Here is a 14,140-nt window from a genome sequence, read left to right on the forward strand (position 1 = left end):
GACAGTTATTGATTTTGAATTTCTCTTGTGCTTTAAGTCTCTCAGCTTGTCTGTCTCTAATAGTATCCAGTTTCTTATTTGCTATTTCTAACTCACTATGGGTTAAGAAACTAACTCAGCTTACTAAGCTGCCTAAAAGAAACGTTAGTAGGTTTGGAGTGAGGACCCAAAGTGCTCTCTTGAGAAAAAAATTATACTGATAGTATAATATGTGTTTGGCTCCTAAAACTCAATTTTTGTTTCCTTCTAGAAGGAAACCTCTGCTCTGTGTGTGTGTGTGTGTGTGTGTGTGTGTGTGTTATGATACGTAAGTGAACTGTGAAAAGGGAGGTATTGTTGTTTATATATACCATATATGTACATATTAATGCCTCAATTAGTAAAGAAGGTACATTCCAATGAGTAACTTTGTCAGAAATTATGACTAGAGCTAAGTGTGTTTTTAAACATCAGAAAAGGGAGGGAGCTTACAGAGCAAAAATGATTACATACTAACTGAAATGATATCAAAGATGATAATAATGCCATCATCTTGCTCCCAGGGGAAAAGTTTCTCACCAGGAAACTCATCATCATAGAAATCCTCATGAGTTTTGATAATTCACATCTGGTCAGTACGTTCTGTAGCCTTTATCCCTCTGATTGTAGAGCTGGAGGGAGCAGGGAAGCAAAAAACTCTTCCCAAAGCTTCCACATAAAGAGGGTTCAGAAGCCCAGCCAACTCTTCCTTTCCTACCACCTATACTCCCAGGAGTCTACTCCACCATCATCATGCCCCACCCTCCCTTTTCAACTCTCTTTTATGGGTGGTCTTCTCCTAATTAGATTATAAACTCCTTGAGGGAAGGGATGGTAGTTCTTTGCCGTGTTTGTGTCTGGCATATAGTAGGTACTTAATAAATGTTTATTATATTGTATTATATAATATCTAGCATTAATATAATATCTTTAGGTTTATGAAATATTTTACAAATATAATTTAATTTTATCCTCACAACAATCCTGGGAAGGAGGTACTATTATCACCTCCATCTTATAAATGAGGAAACTGAGGAAGACAATAGTTAAGTGACTTTTCCAGGGTCACACAGCTAGAAAGGGTCTGAGGCAGGATTTGAAATTAGGTCTTCCCAACTCCAGGCCCAGTACTCTATCCACTTTGCCATCTAGCTGCCTCTAGAAAGCACCACCACCATGACTAATAACAACAACAAAATACATCAGTTAGTCTTGGGGCAGAGGGAGGGGATAGTTTAGTTGAATCATCCTAAGAACCAAACCTAGAAGTTAGATATCATAGAGATAGTTATGACACATCAATAAAATGTGTGAAATTCAATATGTTGTTCAATTTAATTCTTCAAAATGCCTACTATACTTACTAGCTGTGTGATCCTGGGCAAGTCACTTAACCCCAATTGCCTAAAAAAAATGCCTACTATATGCAAGTGTGCACTACCATGCTAAATTCTGGGATATAAAGATGAAAAGAAATGCTGCCCCTCTCCTTAGGAAGCTACATGAAATAAGACAAATTAATAGTATAACATAAGGAAGAGCATGGTAGAGAAAAAGGAGAAATCCAGATATAATGCTCTAGAACAATCCAAGGATGGGGAGAATATTATTGCCTGGGCAGAGACCATGAAAAGTTTCTTGGAAAAGATAGCATGTAAGCTGATCTTTGAAGGAGAAGGATTTTAACATAGCATGAAGAGAGAATGCATTTCAGGCGTAAGGGATGACCAGTGCGAATACATAGAGGCAGAAGGTAGTAAACTGAGATTAGGGAATTGATAATAGCGTAAATTGCCTGGAATATTGAGTGTGTGGAAGGAAGCAATGTGAAATAAAGCTAGGAAAAAAGGCTGCAGTCAGATTGTAAACTGCCTAAAATGCTAGAGTAAGGAGCCTATTTTATTGTAGGGGCAATAGGAAGCCAAAGACAATAGGAAGATTTTTGGGAAAGATAGCAACATGGTCAGACTTGAAAGATTTTTTTGACAGCTGTTCAAATGAAGAATTAAAGAGGGAGAAAGACTGGAGTTAGGGTAGTTAGGAAGTCACTAGATGATGAGCATCTGAACTAGAGTATTTGGCATAGCAAAGAGAAAGGGCTAGATGCAAGAGATATTTTGAGGGAAGAATTGATTGGACTTGGTGAACAGTTGCATGTGGAAAGTGAGAGAAAGAGGAAAGAGACATAGATAGCCCCCAGATTTCAAATGTGGCTAACTGGGAAGGTGGTGTTGCCCAAAGAGAAACAAGGAAATTTAGAGGAGGAGCAGGAATTTAGGGAAGATAATTAATTTGGCTTTGGATATGTTGAATTGCATATGCTGCCAGGATATACAAGTGGAAATGTCCATCAGATAATTGGAAAGTGGAATTATTTCCTCAGGAGAGAGATTGGGACTATTTAGCTTATATCATCCACAGATTTAATGACCAAATTTAATATAAAAAAAAATTAAGAAAAATACAATAAATAAATACAGGTGTTTCCCACCATTCAATGAAAACATAGGGATTTGAGTTGGGAGAATTGGGTGAATTTCTGTTCCCTCAATGGTTCTCAGTTCCACCATAGCTCACATAGTGCAAGTATCTTGCCAAATCTCACCACTTGCTAAATTCTAGAATCTCCTCTTCATCATAGCCACAGAGACTATTCCCTCTGTTTACTCTGTCAGAGACAAGAAAGGACAGCTTTGATTGGCCAATTTTAGAGTTCCAGGTCAACTGGGAGGCACCTAGTGGTGTCTCCTTTGACCTCTTTGTATTTTCCTTCACCTTGATGAAGCAAGAAAAAAAAACAGAATTACATGGTTGTATGGTCACTCTCTAATATTAATCTCTCTTATGTAAAGCTCTTTTAAAAGCGTTTTCTCCATAACTATCAGTTTTCTAGCCAGATAAATCTTTACCTACTTTTTTTTACTTCTGTATGAGTAGAGGTCCTAGTCATGCCTTTCGCTAGATCAATAACTTTCCTGAGTAAAGTGAAAAATAAGATTTGAATGGAAGTGTTACCATAGTAACCATTCAAGTCTATTCACTCTCTGATACAGATAATTTTCTTTTAGAAAGACCACAAGTTGTGGTACATGACTGTGATGGAATACTACTGTGTTATGAGAAATGATGAGCTCCATGATTTTAGAAAAACATGGATAGACTTGCACGAAATAATGAAGAATGAAATGAACAAAACCAAGAGAACATTGTAGACAGTAACAGCAATATTGTTTTAAGAGCAACTTTTAATGACTAAATCATTTGATTGTTAGAAAATATCCACATTAACTACAAAGGACCTATAAAGGAAGTTGCTGTCTTCATCCAGAGAAAGAACTGATAAACAGAAGTATGTATAGAATAATTTTATACATGCATGTATACATACATGCATACACACACACACACACACACACACACACACACACACATATATATATATATATATACATGTACATATATTTGTGTCTAATGATAGCCATCTCTAGGGTGGGGTGGGAGAAGGGAAGAAAAAAGAGAAAAAAAGAAAGTTACATGATAACTTTGTTATATATTTAAAAGGAATAGCAAGCTGTACATAATAAGAGTTGCAGTTTCATGTACAATCATTTTTTTTCCTATTCTATGTTATGGAATGCTTGTTTTATTTTTTAAGTTCAGAATTAATAAATATATATGCAAAAACCCCTCCACAATGTAGTTCCAGCTACAACAGTTTAAAAAGATACTAATTATGCTGTTGTATATGTATACAGCTTAAGGGATTTTGAATGGCATTTTAGACTTTCACCTTAAGTGCTGACTATAGAACCTTGGTTGAACTCTACTGAACATACAGAGTTGGGAATCATCTCTGTAGATATAATAATTAAATTCATGGGAACAAATGAGAACAAAGGAGAAGATATGGAAAAAGATCTTTTTATTTTTCTAGTATGAAGTCCTCTATACAAAGTATTATTTGTTCCTTTAAAATGAACTTTTAACAAGATATTTATTGACTAGATACTCAAAGCTACATGCCTGGTAAACTAAGGGACATAAAGAAATATGAAATACAGTCCCTATCCATAAAGAGACATTAAAAGAGTGAAAAAAAGGCCTCTAGTACATTGGGTATATTCTTTATGAAGTATTAGAGAAAACACAGATAACATTCACATATGATGAGAGTTTGGAGGGGAGAGTAAATAAAATTGATGAAATCATAGATTCACCTAAATAACAAAATAAGAAATCATGGAAGAAAGGCCATCCAACATTTTCCTATGAAGCTTGCAAAAAGATTTGACTCAGTCCTTCTCCATCTTTTTTTTTTTAAATCAAAATTTACTATGATATCTTGTATCAGAATGTCCAATGGTAAAAAGAGAGGCTTAGGCTATATAGCCATTAGGCAAGAACAGAATATATAGAATAGTAAAAACTAAATTTTCTTCCCCCTTTCTATCCTCCCCCCCATGTTCATTATATTGAAGTATGTTATATTCTTGCTCAAAAGAAAGGTCCTATCTGAGCATTTAAAAATTAAATATCAGTCTATAATTTATGATATCAGTCATGGTTATCAATTTTAGAAGCTAAGATAGAGCCCATGAGTAATATAGTCACTAAAATCTAAGGAAACTGGGGCAGCTAAGTGGTGCAGTGGACAGAGCACCAGCCCTGGAGTCAAGATGACCCAACTCTCAGTCTGGTCTCCGATATTTACTAGTTGTGTGACCCTAGGAATGTCACTTAACCCCAACTGCCTCAAAAAAAAAGTCTAAGGAAATTGATTTCCATGTTCTTTACCTGTTCCAAACTCCTATTATAAGTACCTGTCTCAGTATCTGGGACATACTATCTTGAATTGCTATTTTTTTCCAATGTGTTTCTCTTTTCTCCTCAACTAGATTATCAGCTTCTTAAGAACAAGGAAACCAGGTACTCAGATATCTTTTGAATGATTTTATTATAGGAGTAGAATGGAACTCCTAGAGGGCAAGGATTGTTCTTCCTTTTGTCTTTGTATGCCCAAAAGCTAGCACAATTTAAGTACCTAGTACAGTAAAAGTTTAGTGGATTGGATGTGAAATCATTTGAAAGAAAGAAATATTTTACATAGAAACCAAGAAATCAGTTAGCCTGTTATATAACTCTAGAAATGGACAAATTGTTATATGCTTAGAACAATTCTTTTTAAAATAACAGATTTGGTTTTTGGTTGTCAAAAAGAAAAAAAACAAAACTATCCCAAGAATAAATTACTTTCACAATCTCTGACTAAAGATACATATAAACATCTTTTTATTGTTTCTGATTCTATAATCATAGAATGTCAAAGCTGGAAGAGACTTTAGACATCATTCAGGCTAACTTCTTCATTTTGTGGGTGAGAAAGTGAGTCTCAGAAAAACTGAATAACTTGTTTAAGATGACATAAATTTTAAAAAGCAGCAGAGTTGGGTCCAGAACCCACTTCTCCTGACTCCAAATATAGTAGCAGTCTCTTAAAATTGTACCATACCTTTCAAAGTTTAGCTCTTTAATCACCTCCTCTGTAAACTTTTTCTAAGCTCCCTTTGTGTCATCCCACCCCCCCATTGGAGCTATTCCCCTCCTCAAATTACTTGTTACTTACTTATCTATGCATATGTTTTATCCCCCTGAGATGCAAGTTCCTTGCAGGCAGGGATTTTTAAATTTTTCATCTTTGTATCATCTTTGTATCTCCTTGAATTTCCATCTCTATATCCGCATCATTCTTTGTAACACATTAGAACCTCTAATAAAACTGAATCGAAACTGAATTTAATTGCCTCTCCTAGTTTGATCATCTTCTAAACGAACCCTTTCCCCTACTTAAATACATCTCAAGTGATGCTCAGAGGTCCCATTAAAGAATTCCTTAAGGCAAGCTTTCTCAATGGGCCTTGTTTCCTCTGATTGGTGGCACTCCCTGGTGGTGACACAGGTGGCTAGTGTTGCCTTGCCAATTTTACATGACCAATTTGCTGGGGCTGTTATAAAAACAATGTAGCTTCCCCAGTAATACCTCCAGTTAATATAGTAAATGAAAGCTGTCCAGGATCATTTATTATCGGGTACAGTTAAACAGTGATTTTCAATATACAAAAATGTACATTTATATAAAATGTATATAATTTATATATAATTATACACTTGTATAATTTTCTCTATAAATATAACAACGTCCAGGATTTGGGGGATGAAGTGTTTATGGGAGTGAAGGCACAAATTAAACATATCAAGATGCAACAATACTGCCTGCCCTCCAGACCTATGCTTCAATCTATCTGGAATAGACTAAATGAAATCTTCTGTGTCTGATCCTTTTGGGAACGACATCATGTCACACATCAAAATCATTGGCTATGATTAGGTATAATTGTTAAGTCCCACAGTCTCTGCCCTGAAGATGCTCTCCATTTTAATTGCCTCTTCCACTGAAGGGTGTTGTCTGCTCTAAGGCGATAGAAGACAGTACATAGCCACAGCATGTAGGAAAACCTGCACCTATGCGGCTTATGTGGCTACTGCAGTAAAGCCTTCCTGAAAACAAAAAGAAAAGGGGGAAAATATACAAAGCATTCAAGGAGGTCTTTATCTTTCGACAGAGGAAGAAACAAAAATGAAATCAATATTATTTCTTTGGATAACACAGACTAGCTTCCAATGAATATTTGGTAATTTAATGTTTGAGAAATGTGCACAGAAAAATCCACAGGTTTTAAGAAGACAAAAGTGGTGCATCATTCATTGCGTTATTAGCAGTCAGAGTGGTGGATCACCAACAAACCACATGTCAGATAAAATTTATATCCTTTAATGAATTCATGGCATTCCTTCTCATTACTGCCTGTTGAAATCCTGCCCTTCTTTCAAGACTCTAGTCAAACACCAAGTATTCCATGATCCGTGATCTGAGATTCTATGTTGCCTTTCCTTATTCCCCATCCACACAATCGGCTGGGTGTGATTTCTCCCTCCCCAGATCTCCTCTTATGGCATCTTTCTCACACTGCGGCACCTTACAGTTATCTCTGTACAGATCTTCTTTCTCCACTATATTACAAGCTCTTTGAAGATAGGGCTCGTGTTATTTTTCTTTGCATCCCCATGGTGCTCACTTAGCACAGTGCCTTGGACAAATTAGGCACTGGGAAAATGTTAAATGACTGAATGTCAGCTGTAACTTATTTTGAAATACCTTTAACCACAAAAAATGTATACCAAAAAGACAATTAAAATAGAAGCAAATGCAAACATAACAGTTATGTAATAGTGTACTTTGACCAGATTTTAAAGGCTTAAAATGTAAATGAAGATGCAGAATTCTTAGCCTCTTTTTTTTTAATCATCAGTTTTCAGTATAAGAGAGAAGCTTTTTAATGACATAGAAATGCTCAAATTTTACTCTTTGTTTTGGAAGTCCTGTAAAAAAATTTTCTTGGGTAGCACACACTGAATTTTGCTCACAGATTTATGTGGAAACAATAAGTTGAGATAAATCAAAGACTTCTTCAGCGGAAAACTTAGTGATTTGCATATGATAAAATCGATTCCATCAACACTGTGAATAATAATTCTGGTGTGGGAAGGGAAAACAGTTTGCTCTAGAGCAAATTCATTGAAGCTTGTGGAAAGTCTCTTTTCACAAAGTGAACCTTCACAAAATAGGCCAAAAGATCCCCATTCATCCCGAGGCCACAAGGACACAAAATGACCCATTTTTGTCATTCAGAAGAACTTTAGGCTCTCAAATCCTTAGGCTATTTAACTCGACCTAGCATCTGTCTCTTAGAGGAAGAGCAATCAACTTTTGCTAATTGATTGACAGTTATGTTTTAACTTTGGAATATAGCCTGGAATGGGAGAAAACGCTTTTATTGCTTATCCATTATAAGCAGCTACCGAAGGATTTTTATGAGCAGAATTATTTCATGAGATAGGGACAATAAAGGGAAGTGCCTACACCAAGACTGAATTGCATTTGCATAAAGATGGGAAGAAAGACCCAGAAAGGATTAGAAGGCCTAAAGGGATGGAGCTTCATTTGATTTTTAATTATTTAATTCCCCAAGAATAGACGGCTAGGCCCGAAGGAACCGTGAATTCCCTCAAGTTCTCTCACTCCAAACATCCCTAATCCCTTCCCCTGGCCATACAGGGAACACCAGAGTACCCACTGTCAGTCCATCCACACACCCCCTTCAATCTGTGCTCGCCCTCACCCCCAATCTCCAGCTCAGGAGCCTTTAGCTGTCCTAATCTCCCGGTCTACACCACCACCTTTTCTGGCTCAAGAAGGAAAGCCTGGCTGGGGCCCTATTTGAAGGATGAAACAGGGTCTCTGTCAGGTTGAGGAGTGGGGGAGGTGAGGAAGAGAAGAAAGGATATGTAGAACCCCAGCATCTGGACCTTCCAAGACTGCATCCGTCAAGCTGCTCCAAGGAAGCTGCAGCTTCTTTAGATAAGGCGCCTCAGCCTTAAGGGTGATGGGCGATAATGCCATCGCTCCTAGTTCTGGGTACTCGAGCCCCTTGGGGACTGAAGGTGCTCTCGGAGCACAGACGGGTTCAGGTGCAGTGTTCAGGCCCATCTTGGCGGCCGATGCTCCAGAAAAAGACCTCGCTCATCAACACTTCACCCACTTCACCCCAATCTCCTTGCCTGCGGTAACAGGGACCCCGTGGCACATCTTCCCCCCGCAAATACGCAGCCTCAGCTCAGTCAGCAGGGTTGGCCAATGCACCATCCTCGAGCTGGCGCAGGTGCCAAGGCGAAGGGTGCAGGCGGTGCTCGGTCGGGAGCGGGTGCGAGGTGTGCATGCACGGTGCATGAAGGGGGGGCACCCCCAGGAGGGGACACCTGGAGATAGAACCTTGGAGCTCTCTAAACAGCACCCCGTCTCGTCCCCCCAACCGGACGTTCCCAGTCGAGGAGACGCAACCTCGGGCCGGACCTGCCGCCGCCCTCGAGGGCCGCGCCGTGCCCACTTACCCAAGGGGGAAAGCAGCTACAGGAGCAGCGGCGCCTCCTCCTCCTCCTCCTAGTCCTCTGGAGCCACCCGACACCCCAGACCAGACCAGGCTGCAGCTCCCCGACTCTGCCCAGTGGCCCAGCCGCCACCACCGGGGCTCGAGCCCCGCCTCAACACCGCCAACGTCCCGCCCCCCCTCGCCCATTGGCCTCTGGCCACAGCCTCGGTCCCCCACCCACTTTCCTCATTGAGCGAAATGTCTCCCCGCCCCGCCCCCTTCCCTGCTCAGGCTCTGCAGGGGGAGTGAAAGCGAGATCTCTGCAGCCCCCCGGAGTCGAGCTGCAAAGGCCGCTGCCTCTCCCTTAAATGGCCCGGGTGGAGGACTGGGGCCGGTCTGGCATGTTACTGTGCTGGCAGGTCTAGGGACGCTTCATTCCCCCAGGCCTCTCTCAGGTGTGCAGGGTTGAAGGGCAGGCAGCCTTTCTGCAACAGGCAGCGTGGGAAAAAAAAAATTTCCGTGTGCATCATGTGGGACAGACTTCTAGATGCAGATTTGGAAGGAGAGGGGCTTGATAATGGGGAGGCTTCGGATAGGGGTGGAGTAGGAAAGATTTAGCCATATTGAGCTCTGATGGGCTACAGGGGAAGCTTCGCACGCATTCACACACACACACACACACACACACACACACACACACACACACTCACAAGCCTTCGTTGGGAGCATACAGCTTAAGAAATCAGTGTTTCTCTCTGGCTGAACTCGTCAGTTTTTACAGCTTTCTAGATACGACTTAGTTTCTTCTCCCGCTTTACTGTCCTCTGACAGCAACAGAAAAGGAAAAAAGACCTCCATCTCTAATTGTCTCTTTTCAACGTCAAATCAGCAGGCTTTCTAGCTGTGTGACGCTGGGCAAGTCACAACCTCTGCTTGCCTCCGTTTCTTCCGCTGTAAAATGGAGATAATAACAGTACCTACCTCTCAGGGTTGCTGTGCAGATCAAATGAGATAGTATTTGTATATAGCTTAGCACAGTGCCTGACACATAATATGAGCTATAATAAATGCTTATTCCCTTCCTCTTCTCTTCCCCTCTCCCCCGACTCCCCATTAATAGCCTGCTACGTGCCAGGCACTTTGCTGAGGGTGTCTGTGTCTCTCTGTTTCTCCAACAACGCAGCCCTCCTCCATCTGAATTATCCTTGAGAATACTAAAATAAAGATGCTTCAGTTTATCAGAAGGGGCTTTGGAACCCTGCCTCTGACAGTGGTCTTTGTTATAAAATGCAGGAGACAGCTGGAAGTGCCCTTTCCAACAACTTAGCCTCTACCAACCCCAAGAAAAACTTACCCAGCAGCATATGATGAGATAAAGAAGAAAGCTGCCTTTACCATCATAGTCCTCCCTCTACTCACTAACTTATGGCCTCTTTATTCTATTTTTAAGGTCTAGATAACAAGTAGTGGCAAGTAGTCTACAGTATGTTTAGCATTCTCCAAACCCAGACAGCAAGTTTTTTATTTTTGTTTTTTTCCTCCCACTTACCTATCCTTATTCCAAGCGCTACAGCTCTGAAGTCCAGCCCCTCTGACTCTGTCTTAATAACATTTTAACTAAACTCAGGATCTCAATTCTTCTTTTAAATTTTCTATTCCATTGCTAGAGGTCTGAAAGCAGCTCTATGAAATTTGCTTCTGTATTCATGCTGTTATTGTTTTTGTCATTCCCCCCCTCTTCTTATCATAGATGGAATCCTATACTTATTCAATTATTCAAGGAATAGGTATCTCCTGTGTGCTGAGAAGGTACTATACTAAGCTAAGCACCAGAGGAAATACAGTTAGGTAAAGCAGTCCTTACATTCATGGAGTTTAGAGTCTAGTAGGGGCATGGCACAAAAGTAGAACATGCCAAGTTACATGATTAGTTCACAAGAGAGATACAAAACAAAGCACTCTGTGAAGACTGAGGAGAAATGTCTTTCTGATGGCTATTCTGAGAAGACTTCTGGAGGAGACATTTGAATTGGTCTTTTAAGGATGGGTAGTAAATAGATAAAAAGGGAGATAGAGAGCATAACAGACATAGGGGATAGCATGTACAAAGGTGTGGAACTAGAAAGGACATGGTATATTTTGGGGTGAGGTAGTTTGGCTGGGGCATAGAGTATATGGAGGGAAGTAATATTGGATAAAGTTGGAAAATAAGAAAAGCCAGAGATGATAAAAGGCCTAGAAGGCAAACAAAAGCATATAAACTTTACTTATTAGACAATAAGGATTTTTCAGCATAAGGCTGAAACGAATAGGTCTTTGTATAAGGGAAATTGTCATAGCAGTATGAAAGATTAGAGGGAAGAGATAGTGGAAGTGGGAAGATATATTAGAAGGCTATTAGGTGGGTAATAAAAAGGGCCTATACTGGATGTTTGCATTCAGAATAAAGAAGAAGAAATAGGTAGAATAAAAGAATAAACAGGGATTTTTAAAAAACTGACTGGATATAAAAAGAGAGGGAGAGGGAAAGGCCAAAGATAAACTGAATATTTTGAACCCAGAAGCTAGTGATGCCACAGATAAGATTCAACAAATCAGAAGCAGAAGACTGTGTGAGAGAAACATGATAAGCTTGGTTTTGGTTGATTTTTCAGTGTTGGAGGGACATCCAAATAAAGCTCACTTATAGGCAACTGGAGCTCAAAAGAGAAGCCAGGACAGGAGATACAGATTTGGGATTTATTTGCTTAAAGACAGTACTTTAAACCATAGGAGTGAATGACATTGCTGAGAGAGAAAGAGACAGACAGACAGACAGAGATACAGAGACAGACACACAAAGAGACAGAGACACAGAGAAAGAGACATAGAAAGACAAAGGCACAGAGAATAAGAGAGGAAGAAACAGAGAGATGAGAAAGGTAGGCCTTTAGGGAAGACTCACAGTAAGAGGTCTATAATTAATCATGCCTCTTTACTATGTGCCTGGCTCTGCTAAGTACTAAGCATACAGAGAAAGGCAAAAACAAAAACAAAAATATCCAACAGTCTAGCCCTTACAGAACTTAAATTCTAGTAGAGAAGACCCATATAAATAATTACGTATGTACAAAATACATATACAAAGTGAATAGACAGTAATCTTAGAGGGATGGCACTATTATTCATCCTTCATTTTTGAAGAGACCAGTGACATCACAGGGTAATGCCTTGACTTATTAATGAAATGGATTTGAGTGAGGCAGAGTTGCATAAAGTCATCAGCCTCACTTTCTCTTCCAGAGTCATTGAAGTCCAGTGACAAGACAAAAATGAAGATGACTGATGATGGCCCAGGATGCCATGGATGACCTTGGTGTCTTCAATGTCTAACCAGGCTCTAAGTGCTCCACAGTATCTGTTTCAGCCAATTTCATAGCAGTTGGAGCAAATTGTTCTCATTTGCCCATTCTGCTGAGGGAGGTCTTCACACGCATGGGGTAAACATCCCCCTAATTCATCGATGGGTTTGAGGCCGGTCAGTTATCCTCAACCTGGTTTATCCAATCTGCCAAAATAGTTTTTTACTCTGGTGTGACTATTGTTTGTGCTATAGCTTCTTGAAGTCACAGGTAAGAATTGAGTTCCAGGTGGACACCAAAGAGAACAGCCCTAAGAAGGCAAGTCCTCACACCAGAGGTGCTAGTCCTTCTTGATCACTCCATACACCCCAGGACTCAGTAAAGGCCATCTTCAGAAGGTGACATTTAACACATGTTACAAAGAAATCCAGGGATGGAGGTGGAGGGAAAGAAGGCAGAATATTCTAGACACAGGTAAAAAACATGGCAATGAGAGAGGGGTGTTGTATATAAAGAAAACGCCAAGAAGCCAGCATAGTTAAATCAAGTTTTAGAGGTAAAAGAATGAGTTCTGTATTGGATATGTTGAGATTGAGATGCCTACTAGACATTTAATTCCAAATGCCAACTTCTTATTGGTCATTTTGAATATATAGATCTAGGTATTATTTGCATTGAATTGATTATTGAGCACATGGGAGCTGATGAAATCATTAAACGAGAAGAGTATCTGGAGAGAAAGAATAGAGATGCCACCCTAGAGGTATGAGTAGGAAGGAAGAATGGTATGAGTAGGAAGGTTAGAATGGTATGAAGAGAACAGGGTGAATATGGAATCTCTAAGTCAAGAGAGGAAAGAGTATCTGTTAAGGAGTGGGCAACACTGTCCAATGCTAGAGAAGTCAAGGAGGATACTTAGTACTCAAATGAGTCTGTCATCTGTTCCCTCCAAAGATGTAGATTGTGACCCATCTATCCTTGCCCCATCCCCTCCTATTCTTGGTCATGTCCTCCTATGAACTTACTTTAGGCAGTCCCTCAGCATGCTGCTAGAGCCTTGATTTCTCTTGAAATTGTGAGGATACCAGTAGAGCAAATAGCCAATCCATCATTTGACCTGTGTTCTTGCCACATGTCCAGGTCATTTCTCACCCCCATCCCCATCTATTCCTTTACTTGTATTCTCCCTTGTATTTCTTTATAATTTGCTCAGTCATGTTCACATTTAGCATTTACTTTTCCATTGTCTTTTGGGTAGCATTCATTCCCAATTCTTTATGGAGGATGAGTACTAAGAAAAAAGCCATTGAATTTGGTGATTAGAAGGACATTGATAATCTTAGCTAATTGGTTTGAATGAAAGCTAGAAACCAAATGACTCAGGAGAGAATGAGTAGTGAAGAAGTAGACATATCATGTTGAGACCTTTTCAATAAATTTGGTAACGAAGAGGAAAAGTAGAATGATAGGTGGATGTGCTCAAAGGACCAGGGTAAGTTTTTCTTTTTTTCTTTTTTTCAGGAGAGCAAGAGTATGTTTTACAGATAAACGGGAAGGATCCAATAGAGAAGAGGCTGTAAAGAGAGAGGGGGAATGAATGATGGAGCAAGTTTCTAGAGAAGGAAAAAGAGAATAGGATCAAGGGTACAGGTAGAGGTATTAGCTCTAATGAGAAGCAAGGATATCTCTTCTTCTGGGACAAAAGGCAAGCAGAGAGTGAGTGATGATTCTAATGAATGGAGGAGGGAAGCAAGGAAACCTCAAATCTTTTAGCTTAGTGTTTGCAGGGAAGTAACC

The 14,140-nt window shown here is 39.9% G+C and overlaps 1 protein-coding gene across 1 annotated transcript in view; it reads right to left on the minus strand.

Annotated features, from left to right (window-relative positions):
* Positions 1 to 9,168, minus strand: part of TPPP (tubulin polymerization promoting protein) — a 140,739-nt gene extending 131,571 nt beyond the window's left edge. Inside the window, exon 1 of the mRNA XM_020985662.2 lies at positions 9,025 to 9,168. The gene's annotated coding sequence lies outside the window, so the exon portion shown is untranslated. The remainder of the gene's footprint in view (positions 1 to 9,024) is intronic.
* Positions 9,169 to 14,140: the final 4,972 nt, after the last annotated feature.

This window comes from Phascolarctos cinereus, unplaced genomic scaffold, assembly GCF_003287225.1.
Source record: "Phascolarctos cinereus isolate Bilbo 61053 unplaced genomic scaffold, phaCin_HiC Scaffold_4;HRSCAF=312, whole genome shotgun sequence".
Lineage (NCBI taxonomy): Eukaryota > Metazoa > Chordata > Mammalia > Diprotodontia > Phascolarctidae > Phascolarctos > Phascolarctos cinereus.